A 16036-nucleotide genomic window follows, 5' to 3' on the forward strand; every position below is an offset into this window, starting at 1 on the left:
CTTTTTTAGACGCGCTTGTGCAGTCCGGTCTTCTCCATTCAGCACGAGCCGCTTCAGTGTGCTCCCCGCTACAGCTCTTCTGCGCATGCGCAGACGAGCTGTCACTGCTCGGGAGTGCGCTGCAGCGGCCATTCTGTACCTTCCTCTGTTAGAGGAAGGTGCAGAAACTGGAGCTGCCCAGCGGAGAAGCCCAGCCCAGCCCAGCAGCCCCGAGAAGCCTCCCAGGTAAGTGATTTGTGGGGGGGGGGGCTGCCGCTGCGCCGGGGGGGGGCTGTCGCTGCGCCGGGGGGGGCTGCCGCTGCGCCGGGCTGCCGCCGCGATGGGGGGGCTGTCGCTAGGCCGGGGGGGGCTGTCGCTGCGATGGGGGGGCTGTCGCTAGGCCGGGGGGGGCTGCCGCTAGGCCGGGGGGGGCTGCCGCTAGGCCGGGGGAACTAGCGCTGGGCTCCGGGGCCTTCACCTGGGCTGAGGGTCTAGCGCTGGGGAGCCGGGGGCTAGCGCCTTACCTGCTGCCTGGCGGTGGGCGTCTGGTCGGCGGCTGCGGGGCGTCTGGTCGGCGGCTGCGATGCGTCCGGTTGCCATGGAGACACAGCTGGCGGCGTCTCGGGAGCGCGCACGTCGGGCTGCAGCGAGCGACGGGGAAAGAGCCGGCGGCCATCTTGAGGAAACTTTTATAAGTTGCTGAAACGCTGGAACGGTAAGTACGAACCAGCTAGAAATGTCATTTACAGGGGGGCTTAGTAATGTGTACTTAATGGGGGGGACTGGGCAAAAAAAAAATTTAACTGCTTCCTCGAGACATCTCCTTTAACAACGGACACGTGGACAAGCACAGGCGGGCAGGGCCACTACATCTCCCTGACGGCACATTGGGTGAATTTAGTGGAGGCTGGGACAGAGTCAGAGCCTGGGACCGCTCACGTCCTACCCACCCCCAGAATTGCGGGCCCCAGCTCGGTGCTGGTATGCTCGGCGGTGTATGCTTCCTCCACTAAAGCACCCTCCTCCTCCTCCTCAACCTCTGTCTCGCAATCTAGATGTGTCAGCAGCAGCAGGACGTCGCCAGCAGTCGGTGTCGCGCGGCGTGGTAGCACAGCGGTGGGCAAGCGTCAGCAGGCCGTGCTGAAACTACTCAGCTTAGGAGAGAAGAGGCACACGGCCCACGAACTGCTGCGGGGTCTAACAGAGCAGACCGACCGTTGGCTTGCGCCGCTGAGCCTCCAACCGTGCATGGTCATGTGTGACAACGGCCGTAACCTGGTGGCGGCTCTGCAGCTCGGCAGCCTCACGCACGTGCCATGCCTGGCCCACGTCTTTAATTTGGTGGTTCAGCGCTTTCTGAAAAGCTACCCACGCTTGTCAGACCTGCTCGTAAAGGTGCGCCGGCTCTGCGCACATTTCCGCAAGTCCCACACGGACGCTGCCACCCTGCGGACACTGCAACATCGGTTTAATCTGCCAGTGCACCGACTGCTGTGCGACGTGCCCACACGGTGGAACTCTACGCTCCACATGTTGGCCAGGCTCTATGAGCAGCGTAGAGCTATAGTGGAATACCAACTCCAACATGGGCGGCGCAGTGGGAGTCAGCCACCTCAATTATTTTCAGAAGAGTGGGCCTGGTTGGCAGACATCTGCCAGGTCCTTGGAAAGTTTGAGGAGTCTACCCAGGTGGTGAGCGGCGATGCTGCAATCATTAGCATCACCATTCCTCTGCTATGCCTCTTGAGAAGTTCCCTGCAAAGCATAAAGGCAAATGAAACGGAGGCGGGGGAAGACAGTATGTCGCTGGATAGTCAGAGCACCCTCCTGTCTATTTCTCAGCGCATTGAGGAGGAGGAGGATGAGGATGAGGAGGAGGATGAGGAGGAGGGGGAAGACACAGCTTGGCCCACTGCTGACGGTACCCATGCTGCTTGCCTGTCATCCTTTCAGCGTGTATGGCCTGAGGAGGAGGAGGCGGAGGAGGAGGAGGAGGATCCTGAAAGTGATCTTCCTAGTGAAGACAGCCATGTGTTGCGTACAGGTACCCTGGCACACATGGCTGACTTCATGTTAGGATGCCTTTCTCGTGACCCTCGTGTTGCACGCATTCTGGCCACTGCGGATTACTGGGTGTACACACTGCTCGACCCACGGTATAAGGAGAACCTTCCCACTCTCATTCCCGAAGAGGAAAGGGGTTCGAGAGTGTTGCTATACCACAGGACCCTGGCGGACAACCTGATGGTAAAATTCCCATCCGACAGCGCTAGTGGCAGAAGGCGCAGTTCCGAGGGCCAGGTAGCAGGGGAGGTGCGGAGATCGAGCAGCATGTTCAGCACAGGCAGTGCAACACTCTTTAAGGCCCTGGACAGCTTTATGGCTCCCCAACAAGACTGTGTCACCGCTCCCCAGTCAAGGCTGAGTCGGCGGGAGCACTGTAAAAGGATGGTGAGGGAGTACGTAGCCGATCGCACGACCGTCCTCCGTGACGCCTCTGCCCCCTACAACTACTGGGTGTCGAAGCTGGACACGTGGCCTGAACTCGCGCTGTATGCCCTGGAGGTGCTTGCTTGTCCTGCGGCTAGCATCTTGTCAGAGAGGGTGTTTAGTGCGGCTGGGGGAATCATCACAGATAAGCGTACACGCCTGTCAACCGACAGTGCCGACAGGCTTACACTCTTCAAGATGAACAAAGCCTGGATTTCCCCAGACCTCTCTTCTCCACCAGCGGACAGCAGCGATACCTAAGCAATACGTAGGCTGCACCCGCGGATGGAAGCATCGTTCTGTATCACCATCCAAAACGGTGACATTTCTGCTTCATCAATCTGTGTATAATATTCCTCCTCCTCCTCCTGCTCCTCCTCCTGAAACCTCACGTAATCACTCCGAACGGGCAATTTTTCTTTGGGCCACAAGGCTCACTCATATAATTTTTCCAAACAATTTTTATACGTTTCAATGCTCTTACAAGCGATGAAACTTTAACTTGAACCTCCAGGCCTAGTTACCACTTAAGCCACATTAACCAAAGCGATGAATGGGTTTCACCTGCCATCTTGGTTGGGCATGGCCAATTTTTTCTGAGGTACATTAGTACTGTTGCTACACCAATTTTTTTGGGCCCTCACCTACAGTGTAATCATTGTAATTTCTATGTTCTTCGCCTGCACTCATGGTACAGAAAGGTGTGTGGGGTTGGCCTACACTTTTGCTACATAAATGTAACTGGGGCCTTGTCTATACTGCAGCTACTGAAATGTGAAAGAGACTGTTATCTCCCTAAACTGCTGCAATGGGAATTGTTACTGGGGCTTGTCTTGAGTGCTACTATTACTGAAATGGAACTAAGGCTGCGCTCCTCCTATATTGCTGCTTCGGAATTGTTACTGGGGCCTGTCTTGAGTGCTACTATTACTGAAATGGAACTAAGACTGCGCTCCCCCTATACTGCTGCTAGTGATATGTTAGTGGGGCCTGTCCCTAATACTACCGCTGAAATGTTAATAATTCTGGGCTCTGCCTATACCGCAGCTAATGGTATGTCACTGGGGTGTGGAAACAGAGGCTTCACAATGGTGAGGCCATTTCCTACCAACGCTGTTACTGTTAAGGTGCATATAACCACGGACACGTGGAGAGGACACATAGTGCCTCCAAAACATCCCCCTCCTCCTCCAACAATGAAAACATTCTTGGCAAATACCTTTGCATTGGTCCGTCTGGTGGCAGTCCAAGAGTTTCACCTTTAACGACACAACAAGAGAGCACCACCACCATCCCCCCGCCACGGACCACTTAATCATGGCCACATTCCAAAAACCAACTACATAAAACCGCGCTACTAGGTCCGCAGTCACCACCACATTACCACCAACGAGGTTACTGTTAAGGTACATATTACAAGTCTGACTGGGGCATGCAGTGTGGGCCAAAGCCCACCTGTATTGTATCTGACGTTAGCTCTGCTGAGTAGGGCACTGCAATGGGATATATTTATGTACCACCGGTGGGTTCCAGGGAGCCACCCATGCTGTAGGTGCACACGGAGTTTAACCTACATCTGTCCACTTCTAAAGAACCCCAGTCTGACTGGGGCATGCAGTGTGGGCCGAAGCCCACCTGTATTGTATCTGACGTTAACTCAGCTGTGTTGGGCAATGCAATGGGATATATTTATGTACCACCGGTGGGTTCCAGGGAGCCAACCATGCTGTAGGTGCACACAGAGTTTAACCTACATCTGTCCACTTGTAAAGAACCCCAGTCAGACTGGGGCATGCAGTGTGGGCCGAAGCCCACCTGTATTGTATCTGACGTTACCTCAGCTGTGTTGGGCAATGCAATGGGATATATTTATGTACCGCCGGTGGCTTCCTGGCACCCACCCATGCTGTAGGTGCACACGGAGTTTAACCTACAGCTGTCCACTTGTAAAGAACCCCAGTCAGACTGGGGCATGCAGTGTGGGCCGAAGCCCACCTGCATTAAGCACGACATTACCTCAGCTGTGTTGGGCAATGCAATGGGATATATTTATGTACCGCCGGTGGCTTTCTCGCACCCACCCATGCTGTAGGTGCACACGGAGTTTAACCTACATCTGTCCACTTGTAAAGAACCCCAGTCAGACTGGGGCATGCAGTGTGGGCCGAAGCCCACCTGCATTAACCACGACATTACCTCAGCTGTGATGGGCAATGCAATGGGATACATTTATGTACAGCGGGTGGGTTCCAGGGAGCCACCCATGCTGTGGGTGCACACGGAATTCCCATTGCGGAGTTGTACCTGCCTGTGACTATTTATAAAAAACCGCGGTCTGACTGGGGCGTGCAGACACCTTGACAGAATGAATAGTGTGTGGCACATAGGTTCCCCATTGCTATGCCCACGTGTGCAGCTCTAGATGGAGGTGGCACAGGATTGGATTTCTCATTGCTTCTGTACAGCATTGTGGACTATCAGCCCGCCCCTTTTATGGGGGGGTCGCTGCCTAGCCATGCCAACCCTCTGCAGTGTGTGCCTGCTTTACCTCTGGCAGACGCACTTATAAATAGACATGAGGGTGGCGTGGCATGAGGGCAGCTGAAGGCTGGGCAGGGACAGTTTGGTGTGCGCTGTGGACACTGGGTCGTGGGGGGGGGGGGATTTGGCAGCTTGTAACCCAGGAGAAGTGGCAGCGGAGTGTCATGCAGGCAGTGATTGTGCTTTGTTGGAGGTAGTGTGGTGCTTAGCTAAGGTATGCCATGCTAATGAGGGCTTTTCAGAAGTAAAAGTTGTTGGGAGGGGGGGGGGGGGCACTCTTGCCGGTATTGTGGCTTAATAGTGGGACCTGTGAACTTGAGATGCAGCCCAACATGTAGCCCCTCGCCTGCCCTATCCGTTGCTGTGTCGTTTCCATCACATTCTTGAATTGCACAGATTTTCACACATGAAAACCTTAGCGAGCATCGGCGAAATACAAAAATGCTCCAGTCGCCCATTGACTTCAATGGGGTTCGTTACTCGAAACGAACCCTCGAGCATCGCGATAAATTCGTCCCGAGTAACGAGCACCCGAGCATTTTGGTGCTCGCTCATCTCTAATAGTGATATGATGCATGCTGGTATAACCTGGGTATCTCCTGTATATAATTATATATGTACAGTGGGTATAAGTTATACATCTCCTTGTATATAGTGATATGGAGCATGCTGGTATAACCTGGGCATCTCCTGTATGTAGTCATATTGACCATGCTGGTATAACCTGGGTATCTCCTGTATATAGTGATATGGAGCATGCTGGTATAACCTGGGTATCTCCTGTATATGGTTATATATGTACAGCTGGTATAAGATACACATCCCCCTGTATATTGTGATATGAAGCATGCTGGTATAACTTGTGTATCTCCTGTATGTAGTCATATTGACCATGCTGGTATAACCTGGGTATCTCCTGTATATGGTTATATATGTACAGCTGGTATAAGATACACATCCCCCTGTATATTGTGATATGAAGCATGCTGCTATAACTTGTGTATCTCCTGTATGTAGTCATATTGACCATGCTGGTATAACCTGGGTATCTCCTGTATATGGTTATATATGTACAGCTGGTATAAGTTACACATCCCCCTGTATATTGTGATATGGAGCATGCTGGTATAACCTGGGTATCTCCTGTATGTAGTCATATTGACCATGCTGGTATAACCTGGGTATCTCCTGTATATGATTTCACACTTTCACACAATTAAAAAACACTTCAAATACCTGCAAGCAGTTTTAAAAAGACTGCATTTATTTTTTTTATCCATATGCGGTTTTAATAGTGTATCCAGTTTCTTTAAAACGCACATGGTTATTGAATCCGTATGCAGATTTTTATGTGTTTTTTTAATTGTGGTTTAAAAATGCAAGAAAAAATATGAACACAGCCTAAGGGGCTACAGATAAATTTTCATGTAGTCCCGAAAATGAGTCATGTTTAGAAAGCTCACGCCAAGGGGCTAGATCAGTGGTGCAAACCTATGGCACACGTGCCAGAGGCGGCACGCAGAGCCCTCCCTGCTGGCATGCGCCGCCATCGGCCGCTCACCACATTAGTTAATACTGGCAGGGGCCGTGTCTTCCCTGACGGTATTCACTCAGCAGCACTGCTAGCGGCGCTGGTCCCGGCTACACTGTGATGTCAGTGTGCAGCCGGGATCCTCCTCCCCCTACCCTGACGTCTCCTGTTAGGTTCCGCGAGAGCAGGGGAGGAGACGTCTGGCAGCACACTGACGTCACAGTCTGCACCGGGATCATCACCGAGCAGCAACACCGAGCAGAGGAGGAGCGGACCTTCCAGGAGGAGGAGGGGGTAAGTATGTGGGTCTCAGGGGGTGATGGGGGGCTGCTGTGGGATGTCATTATTATACTGGGGTACACTGTGGGGTGTCAGTATTACACTAGGGGTCGCTGTGGGGTGTCACTATTATACTGGAGGCTGCTGTGGGGTGTTACTATTACATTGGGGGCCGCTGTGGGGTGTCAGTATTACACTGAGGGCCACTGTAGGATGTCATTATCATACTGCGGGCCGCTGTGGGATGTCACTATTATACTGGCCGCCGCTGTGGGGTGTCACTATTACACTGGGCTATGCTGTGGGGTGCCACTATTACACTGGGGGCCGCTGTGGGATGTCACTATGATACTGGGGCCACTGTGGGGTGTCACTATTATACTCGGGGCCACTGTGGGGTGTCACTATTACATTAAGAACCGCTGTGGGGTGTCATTATTATACTGGGGCCGCTGTAGGGTGTCACTATTATATTGGGGGCTGCTGTTGGGTGTCACTATTATACTGGGGCCACTGTGGGGTGTCACTTTTATACTTGGGGCTGCTGTGGAGTGTCACTATGATACTGGGGGCCGCTGCGGGGTGTCATTATTACATGGGGACCGCTGTGGGGTGTAACTATTATATTGGGGGCTGCTGTGGGGTGTCACTGTTATATTGGGGCCGCTGTGGGATGCCACTATTATACTAGGGGCCTCTGTGGGGAGTCACTATTATACCGGGGCCGCTGTGGGGTGTCACTATTATACTGGGGGCCTCTGTGGGGTATCACAGTCACTGCTTGGGGCCGCTGTGGGATGTCACTATTACCGCTAGGGCCACTGTGGGGGGGTCACCATTACCGCTAGGGTGACTGAAGGTGGTCACTATTATCGCTGGGGCCGCTGGGGGGGGGTCACTATTACTGCTGGGGTATGTTTACATATGGCGGAAATGGGCAGGTCTGTTTCAAAATAGATAATGTGCAGATTTTGACAGCTTTTTGGATGCGGAAATGCTGCAGAATTTTCCACAGAAATATCTACTGCGGACATTCTGCAGTATTTCCACATCCAAAAAGCAGTCAAAATCTGCACGCTGTCTATTTTGAAGCTGCCCTGTCCTTTTTAGAATGCCGATGGTATAATTATACATCTGACATGTTGGCACTTTGTGATAAAAAAGTGGGTTTTGGGCACTCAGTCTCTAAAAGGTTCGCCATCACTGGGCTAGATCAGGTATGTTAATTTTTGTTTTACAGCTGTATGTAGCACGGTTTAGGTATGGGTACAGGTACGGGGGGTAAGGATCGGAGGCCCAAGCTGAACTTTTGCACCTGGGCCACTGAGCCATTAGTTACGCTCGGAGGTCAACCATCACTGCTGCACTCCACCAATATGGGCTTTATGGCAGAGTGGCCAGAAAAAAGCCTCTCCTCAGTAAAAGAGACATGAAAGCCAACTGGAGTTTTCTCAAAAGCACCTAAAGGGCTCTTAGACAGTGAGAAACAAGATTCTCTGCTCTGATGAAACCAATATTGAACCTTTTGGCCTCAATTGTAAACTTTCTGTCTGTAGGACACCAGGCGCTGCTTATAACCTGCCCAATACCATCCCTACAGTGAGGTATGGTGGTCAAAGCACCATGCTGTGGCTGTTGTTCAGCGGCTGGGACAGGCACTGGTGAGGGGTGAAGGAAAGCTGAATGATGCAAAGAAAAGAGATCTTCTTAATATAACCAGATTCAGAAGGCAAGAGACCTCAGACTGTGCAGAAGCTTCACCTTTCAACAAGACAATGACCCTAAGCACACAGTCAGTACAACACAGGAGGGGCTTAGGGACAACCCTGTGAATGTCCTTGAGTGACCCAGCCAGAGACCTGGCTTGAACCCAATCAGACATTTCTGGAGAGACCCGAGAATGGCTGTCCACAGCCGGCCCCCATCCAACCTGACAGTTCCTGAGAGGTGCTTCAACCACAGGCATAACTTGAAGCTGCTGGGCCCCAGTGCAAAATCTGGAACTGGGCCTCCAACTATAAAGCTTCATTGATAGTATTGGTTTGCAATATGGGGAAGAGACTTTATGGGCCCCCTAGGGCTCCTGAGCCCAGGTGCGACCGCACCCTATGCACCCCCTATATTTACGCCCATGGCTTCCACTAAGTGCAGGGTGTGAATACTTATGTCAATGCAAAATGTTAGTTTTTAATTTTTTAAAAGTGTACAAATGTACATTTCTAACATTCTGCTTTCACTTTGTCATTATGGGGTATTAAAGGGGTTGTCCCGCGGCAGCAAGTGGGTCTATACACTTCTGTATGGCCATAATAATGCACTTTGTAATATACATTGTGCATTAATTATGAGCCATACAGAAGTTATAAAAAGTTTTATACTTACCTGCTCCGTTGCTGGCGTCCTCGTCTCCATGGTGCCGACTAATTTTCGCCCTCCGATGGCCAAATTAGCCGCGCTTGCACAGTCCGGGTCTTCTGCAGTCTTCTATGGAGCCGCTCGTGCAGAATGCAGGCTCCGTGTAGCTCCGCCCCGTCACGTGCCGATTCCAGCCAATCAGGAGGCTGGAATCGGCAATGGACCGCACAGAAGAGCTGCGGTCCACGGAGACAGAGGATCCCGGCGGCCATCTTCAGCGGTAAGTATTGAAGTCACCGGAGCGCGGGGATTAAGGTAAGCGCTCCGGTAAGCTTTCTTTACCTCCCTGCATCGGGGTTGTCTCGCGCCGACCGGGGGGGGGGGGGGGTTGAAAAAAAAAACAACCCGTTTCGGCGCGGGACAACCCCTTTAAGTTCAGAATGATAGGTAAAAACTAGAACTTTTTCTAACTTACACAAGGCCAAAACATAACAAAATGTAAAAAACGAAAAGGATCTCAAGACTTTCTGAATGCAATGTACCTAAGGAACATGTACCAGCATGTCTAGGGCATTATGTGTTATCAGAGTAAATACAGAATATAAGAAGGGAAACTACAAGTCCCAGCATATCTATATTGGCACTGTGTGATGTTAGAAGCAATTACAGGGATGGTATATAACAGAAAACAACTTAGAGAACATCCATGCTGTTATTATCAAATGTCAGAAGGAATAAGATGAGAGAAATACAAGTCACAGCACTTCCCTGGTAATAAGATCTCACCTAATTTCCATCATCACAGGACCGTCATTTTTTCTACTGCTCGTCTCCGTCCCTCATGATATCATCACAGGTCCTTTAGCTCCACTAGCGAGCATACATCCTAGTTACACTGCTGATCTCTACACCCTTGTGACATTATCACAGGTCATTTTTTCTGTTATCATCTAAGCAGCATCCAGGTCCTCTCATCTTTTCTTGTCCGCTGCACCACCGCTTCCCACTAGGAGGCACCACCTGAGGTAGGAGGCTCATCCTGCCTCATGGATGTAACACCCCTGGCTGGAGTTTCTCTTAAAATCATATCTCAACTTTCACATTTACTAGAATGTTTGTGAGAAGTAACACTAGTATATCAATTTCTATAAACCCCACTAGCCTTGAATTCATATGAACAGAGGAGTCTTAGAACCGCAGTTGGATTAGAATATTTTAGCAGGGTTTCCCAGATTAAAAACATGAAGACACTGATTTTGCAGATGAAGAAATTTCTCTATTTAATATTTTAATGGTCACTTTAGCTACAAAGGTGTTACATCATTGCCAGCTGTCATCTTCAAACCCCAGCCGTCTCCTCCCCTTTAGAGCCCTGACACCTGAAAACACATCTCTGGTTGGTTCTGATTGGTGCACGGCTCTCTTCAAATCCCCTTTACCATTCAGACACAGATAGACACAAATAGAGCTGTACATAGAAGAGATGGGTCCCTCATAGAAAAAAACTTAAATGGACCCCCTGCTATGGCCCATTTTGCCATCCATGAAAAGACTGGCTGGTGTTTGTTTCTTGTTCCAAGCCCCTTTAAAGGGACTATGTCACAAAATAGATTTTTAGTTAATTAAAACCAGATAAAGAAACATATAACATATTTCCCATTTTCTGATTGTAGAATTTTTTTTATTCCGTTGTCTGTTCATGACTATGGGGGCAGCTATCTTGTCTATAAATGATTATGGGGTGGCCATCTTACCTGAGCTTCATTTAACAGCATTTAGAGCATTTTCAAGATATGCTTTACAGCAGCTTCATGGGCTATTCACATAATGGACAAGAGAGGACCCACTGACTGGTATGGGAGACTAGTCTAGACACATTCTGTGATGCGTGCAGAGATAATTTTGCAGGGAGGGGTTGAGCTGTGACATCACCTATTGTGAATGGTGAATCCTGTGTTATCTATATATAGGTGATATGACAGCTGCAAAGTTTTTTCCACAGATCAGGAAGTGACAGACTATTATTAGGCTCTGTGGTCAGTGCGAAAAATGCAAGATTATGGGGTTTTTTTGTTTTTTTTAAATCTAGATTGTGATCAAAAAGTATTTAAAAATATGTTTAATCCAAAAATGTAATTTATATAAATAGGTCAGTTTCTGATGACACATTCTCTTTAAATTGACCCTTGGGCCAATTCTATATCTTGTTTGCTAACAATGTAGTTCCATGTCGGAGAAGGGCCCTGTAGGTACTGTTGTACCTTGACGCTACCGGAAGGTAGGTGTATTCAAGTGTTAGGCTGCTTGATAGCCAGGTGAGCTGACCCAGGAGTCCACACGGAGCAGCATACTGACGGTTACCGCCAGGGTCTGGAGCCCGGATGTCAAACAGCACTCCACGTGTGAGAGAAGAGAGAGGAGGAGCCAACGACAAGCCACACTGCTGAGATCACTCACCGCAGCCAGCGGGCACCATTCTCAGCAGCCCATTACAAAATACAGCGGCGGAGGGCTGAGTGCAGCCAGTCAGCGCCAGAGTGGTGAGTGCAGCCAATCAGGTACGGGGGGCGTCACCTGGCTGTCAAGCAGCCTAACACTTGGCTACACCCACCACTTCCAGTGGTGTCACGATACAACAGTACTGACCCTGTATATGTTCTCGTTACCCAGTAGTAAAAGGGATGGTGCAGTCAAAGCTGGGGCCCTCTAGCAGTGCATGTGTAGGTGCCTGAAGTACATATATCTGGCCCCTCCATAACTGTCATACACGTCATATCTTCAATGTAGATGAACTATGCGGATTGTCTTGTCTTTAGTTACATGTATTGCACAGCTGCAGCATGTAAGAGGCTAATGTCTATGACTGTCTGGCACATGTTTGGAAATTGTAACCAATTGTCATGTCACGTGGGTATGAAAGATATATATAGGAGTGCAGTGTGCAAGAGTGATCGCCATTTTCTTCAATGGTAGAGTGTGGAGGGAGAGTGTCGGCCATGTGGGGGTACCTTTAACCCTCATGTGGTGAAGAATGGAAGCCAATGAGAGGTATCTGGATGGTTTAACTCCAGGACCCCTACCTTGAGTGAACGTGAGAGAAGGAGCCACCATGCGGTGTTCTAGTATTCACCTGCAAGTGAGTGTCAGTGGAGTGTTGTGTCCTCCTCTGGTGTGTGTGTCATGGAGCGGAATCATACTGATAACCTAGACTGTAGGCCCGGTTTCATCCTGTGTTCTCCTCCCTGACCTCGTTGAACTGTTCTTCCTGCACTGGTGTGTGAAGTTTTTTTCTAGCGGATAAGTAAAGTTACAGTCACTGCCCATTCCCAGTGATTGAATTTTCAAAATTCAACTGTGTGTGGACATTTCCAAATTCAACTCTGCACGTCGGACATCCAACGGAGTAAAGGAATGGTGGCGTCACCTGTGACAACTATTCAGATCCACCACAGTACTTATTCAGGTAACCGCAGTCACAGCGTTGCCTGGAAGAAGCCTAGCGGTGCCTTGGCTGAGGTTACGCGCGTTCCTCTAGGGAGGAGTTTGGTAGAGCCACCGTGACAAGTGCCACACAAGGACTCTTTCTGCACTGTCAGGGAAGAACTCCTTACTGGATTATTTGGGCACATGAGACTTAATAAGTCCACACTTAAAAAATATAGAAACACCGTACGAAATACATGCCTCAAGTCACATGGTATTATAAATCATATTTCAATAAGACTGATTTTAAGCAAAAAGGTAATATGACACAGATGCCCCGGGAAGAAATGAACATCTGCCCTAGCAACAAGGTTCTATTGGTCAGGGGTTTGAGCCACTCAGCTGCTGTTACCAGCTGGCTCCCAAAACTACCCAGAGAAGGGTAAGAGGTGAAGTAAACACAAATTTGCGGGAAACCTCTCAGCCAAGCCGGGATCAAAAGGGAAACTCAGTGCTATTGATTAATATCTCATGCATTTTTTATGGTATTTCCATATTTTTGTCCACCCCCTTGTATATCCACATTGTAACTTTTGATGCTATTGTTGCACCCTTTGGCCACAATCATAAGGCTGAATTCATATTTTGCAAAAAAATCTAAAAGGATTTTAAAAAATCCAATGATGTGTTGAGCTCCATTGGCAGCTTCAGCTGGAGAAGACTTTATTGTCCTCTACTGAACCACATGGTCCTATTACGATGTCCAAATCTAGGACCATCAACCCAGCTCAGTGCACTCTCTGCTTCAATGTCTACTACATACAACTTACTACAAACTTCACACTATAATGAGTAAACCACAGGTTACTTTGTATGTTACTGTAACAGTTACCTCACCACGTATTCCAAACCATCACCTCTTATCTGTCTGCTTCGCCTAATGAAGGAAGCACTTCCTGTTTCTTCATTTCCGGAAAACATTGGCCTTTACAGGGTTATTTTTGTGGAGGGGAGGAGGTGAGACATTGCGGTTAGTGCTGATATTTCTCACTTCAAAGTGAATATTTCATAGACTTTACTTATACAAACAAGGGTTAAAACAGATGAGCATCTTTACTGCTCCTAAAACGGTCATGATTAATATTTACTTCTGATAAATCGTTGAATGCACACAAAGCAAACTTTGCTACATGTTTAGAGATATCACCAGCCTATTAATACACGACGCCAACCAAAACACTTCCAAAAGGAGGGCCCCAACCATCCTTGGTTCATGAATAGTGCACATGAACTGTACTAAAAGACATGGACAGTTATGTCTCTAAGCAGGGGCTTAGCTAAAGGCTCATGGGCCCGGGTGCAAAAATTTATCTTGGAGCCCCCCAACTTCTCCTAAACCCCTTAATACAGAGGCATAACTTGAAGCTTCTGAGCCCCAATGCAAAACCTGTAACAGCGCCACCAACTATAATGCTTTATTCATAGTACTGGGCTCCCTATATGGAGAAGGGAGGCCTTATTGGCCCCCTAGGGCTCCTGGGACTGGGTGCAACCGCATCCCCTGCATCCCCTATAGTTACGCCACATGTATGCATGTCACAAAACCTAAAATATTGTACCAGATCTCAGCACCCTAGACATTACCAGCATAGACCTCAGGACCCTAGACATTCCCAGCATTGACCTAAGCACCCTAGACATTCCCATCATGGACCTCAGCACCCTAGACATGCCCATCATGGATCTCAGCACCCTAGACATTACCAGCATGGACCTCAGTACCCTAGAGGTTACCAGCAGAGACCTCAGCACCCTAGACATTACCAGCATGGACCTCAGCACCCTAGACATTCCCATCATGGACCTCAGCACCCTAGAGATTACCAGCATGAACCTCAGCACCCTAGAGATTACCAGCGGAGACCTCAGCACCCTAGATATTACCAGCATGGACCACAGAAACCTAGACATTCCCATCATGGACCTCAACACCCTAGACATTACCAGCATGGACCGCAGCACCCTAGACATTACCAGCATGGACCTCAACACCCTAGACATTACCAGCATGGACCTCAGCACCATAGATCTCAGCACCCTAGACATTACCATCATTAACCTCAGCACCCTAGACATTACCATCATTAACCTCAGCACCCTAGACATTACCAGCATGGACCTCCGCATCATAGACATTACCAGCATAGACCTCAGCACCCTAGACATTTGTGAATTTCTCCCTTTTTACAGCCATGTTAATCACAGTTCTATAATGAGTCAAAATAAAACCACTGATTTCAATAGGAATAGGGTGAACAGTTTGTTTTTTTTTGGGGGGGGGGGGGTTGTAATGACAAAACTCCTTTAACATATGTCTGGATATGTGCAGTCACTTTGTATAACACCCAGCAACTGAAGGCTATTCGGACATGGACGTAAGCGCAATTGCACAAAGTTTTTGCGCTATGAACTGGGTTGTTTTGTGCACATATCGGCGTATTTTACTGTACTTTTTCTGTCCGCAGGACATGTTCATTTGCGCAGCAAACAGGCGCACTGATTGAAATAGCTAGTTAATTCCAGATGTGTTCTTTTTCCAGTGGGATTACGCAGTGTTCCATACTATGAGGACCTTTGGTGCACAAATACACAGAAGGATAGAACAAGCTCTATCTCTTTTTGCACATCTGAAATGCGCATGCAAAATGCACGTTTGTGAACAAACTAATCGAAACCAATGGGTTCTATTCGGTGCGTATTGTGTATGTAAATACATCCGTGTGAAGCCAGGCTACGATTGCAACAAATATTTGACTTTTTAAAAAGTCTCAGTTCCTAAAAAATCTGTCTAAAAAACTCACCTTATTCATACCTTTTCTAGATACTTGTAAAAAGTGAAGTGAGGGGTGTAACATATGTTCTTTTTAGAACAAATTAATAGTAAATTTGTCTTTTCATTGATTAATGTTAAGAAAGGGAGCAACTTACACTAGAATTCTGGTAACTGGCAAATTGGCAAATTTTGGCACCTGCCATATTTGGACTAAAATTTGTGAATTCTTTTATCTTTTGCTAATTTTAAAAAGTTGAGAGAAAGTGAGTAGGACTAGCTGGAGGAGTGTGGCTAACAACCTTCCAAAAGATAAAGATGGGAAATATTTTCACAAATCTACATTTTTTGCCATTGGACAACCCAAAACTATGACAACTATTCACAGGACTAAAGCGGATGAGCGAGTCAGTAACCGGCGACCTAGACCAGAGAACCGGAAGTGTAAGCCTCTATGGTCTTGTTCCTAGTGCCAGGCTACTTTACAGTAGAAAGTAATGAGGCGATGTACTGCGCTTCACAAGATGATCCACATATCAATTCGTCAGGAAATCTCTTTTTATTATTGAAATTATGGATAATTTACAATAGGAATTCTGGGTAATTTG

The 16036-nt window shown here is 48.4% G+C and overlaps 1 protein-coding gene across 1 annotated transcript in view; it reads left to right on the forward strand.

Moving 5' to 3' along the window:
- Positions 1–16036, forward strand: part of ITGA1 (integrin subunit alpha 1) — a 300337-nt gene that overhangs the window by 43940 nt on the left and 240361 nt on the right. The gene's annotated exons all lie outside the window — the stretch shown is intronic.

Source organism: Eleutherodactylus coqui, chromosome 5 (assembly GCF_035609145.1).
Source record: "Eleutherodactylus coqui strain aEleCoq1 chromosome 5, aEleCoq1.hap1, whole genome shotgun sequence".
NCBI lineage: Eukaryota > Metazoa > Chordata > Amphibia > Anura > Eleutherodactylidae > Eleutherodactylus > Eleutherodactylus coqui.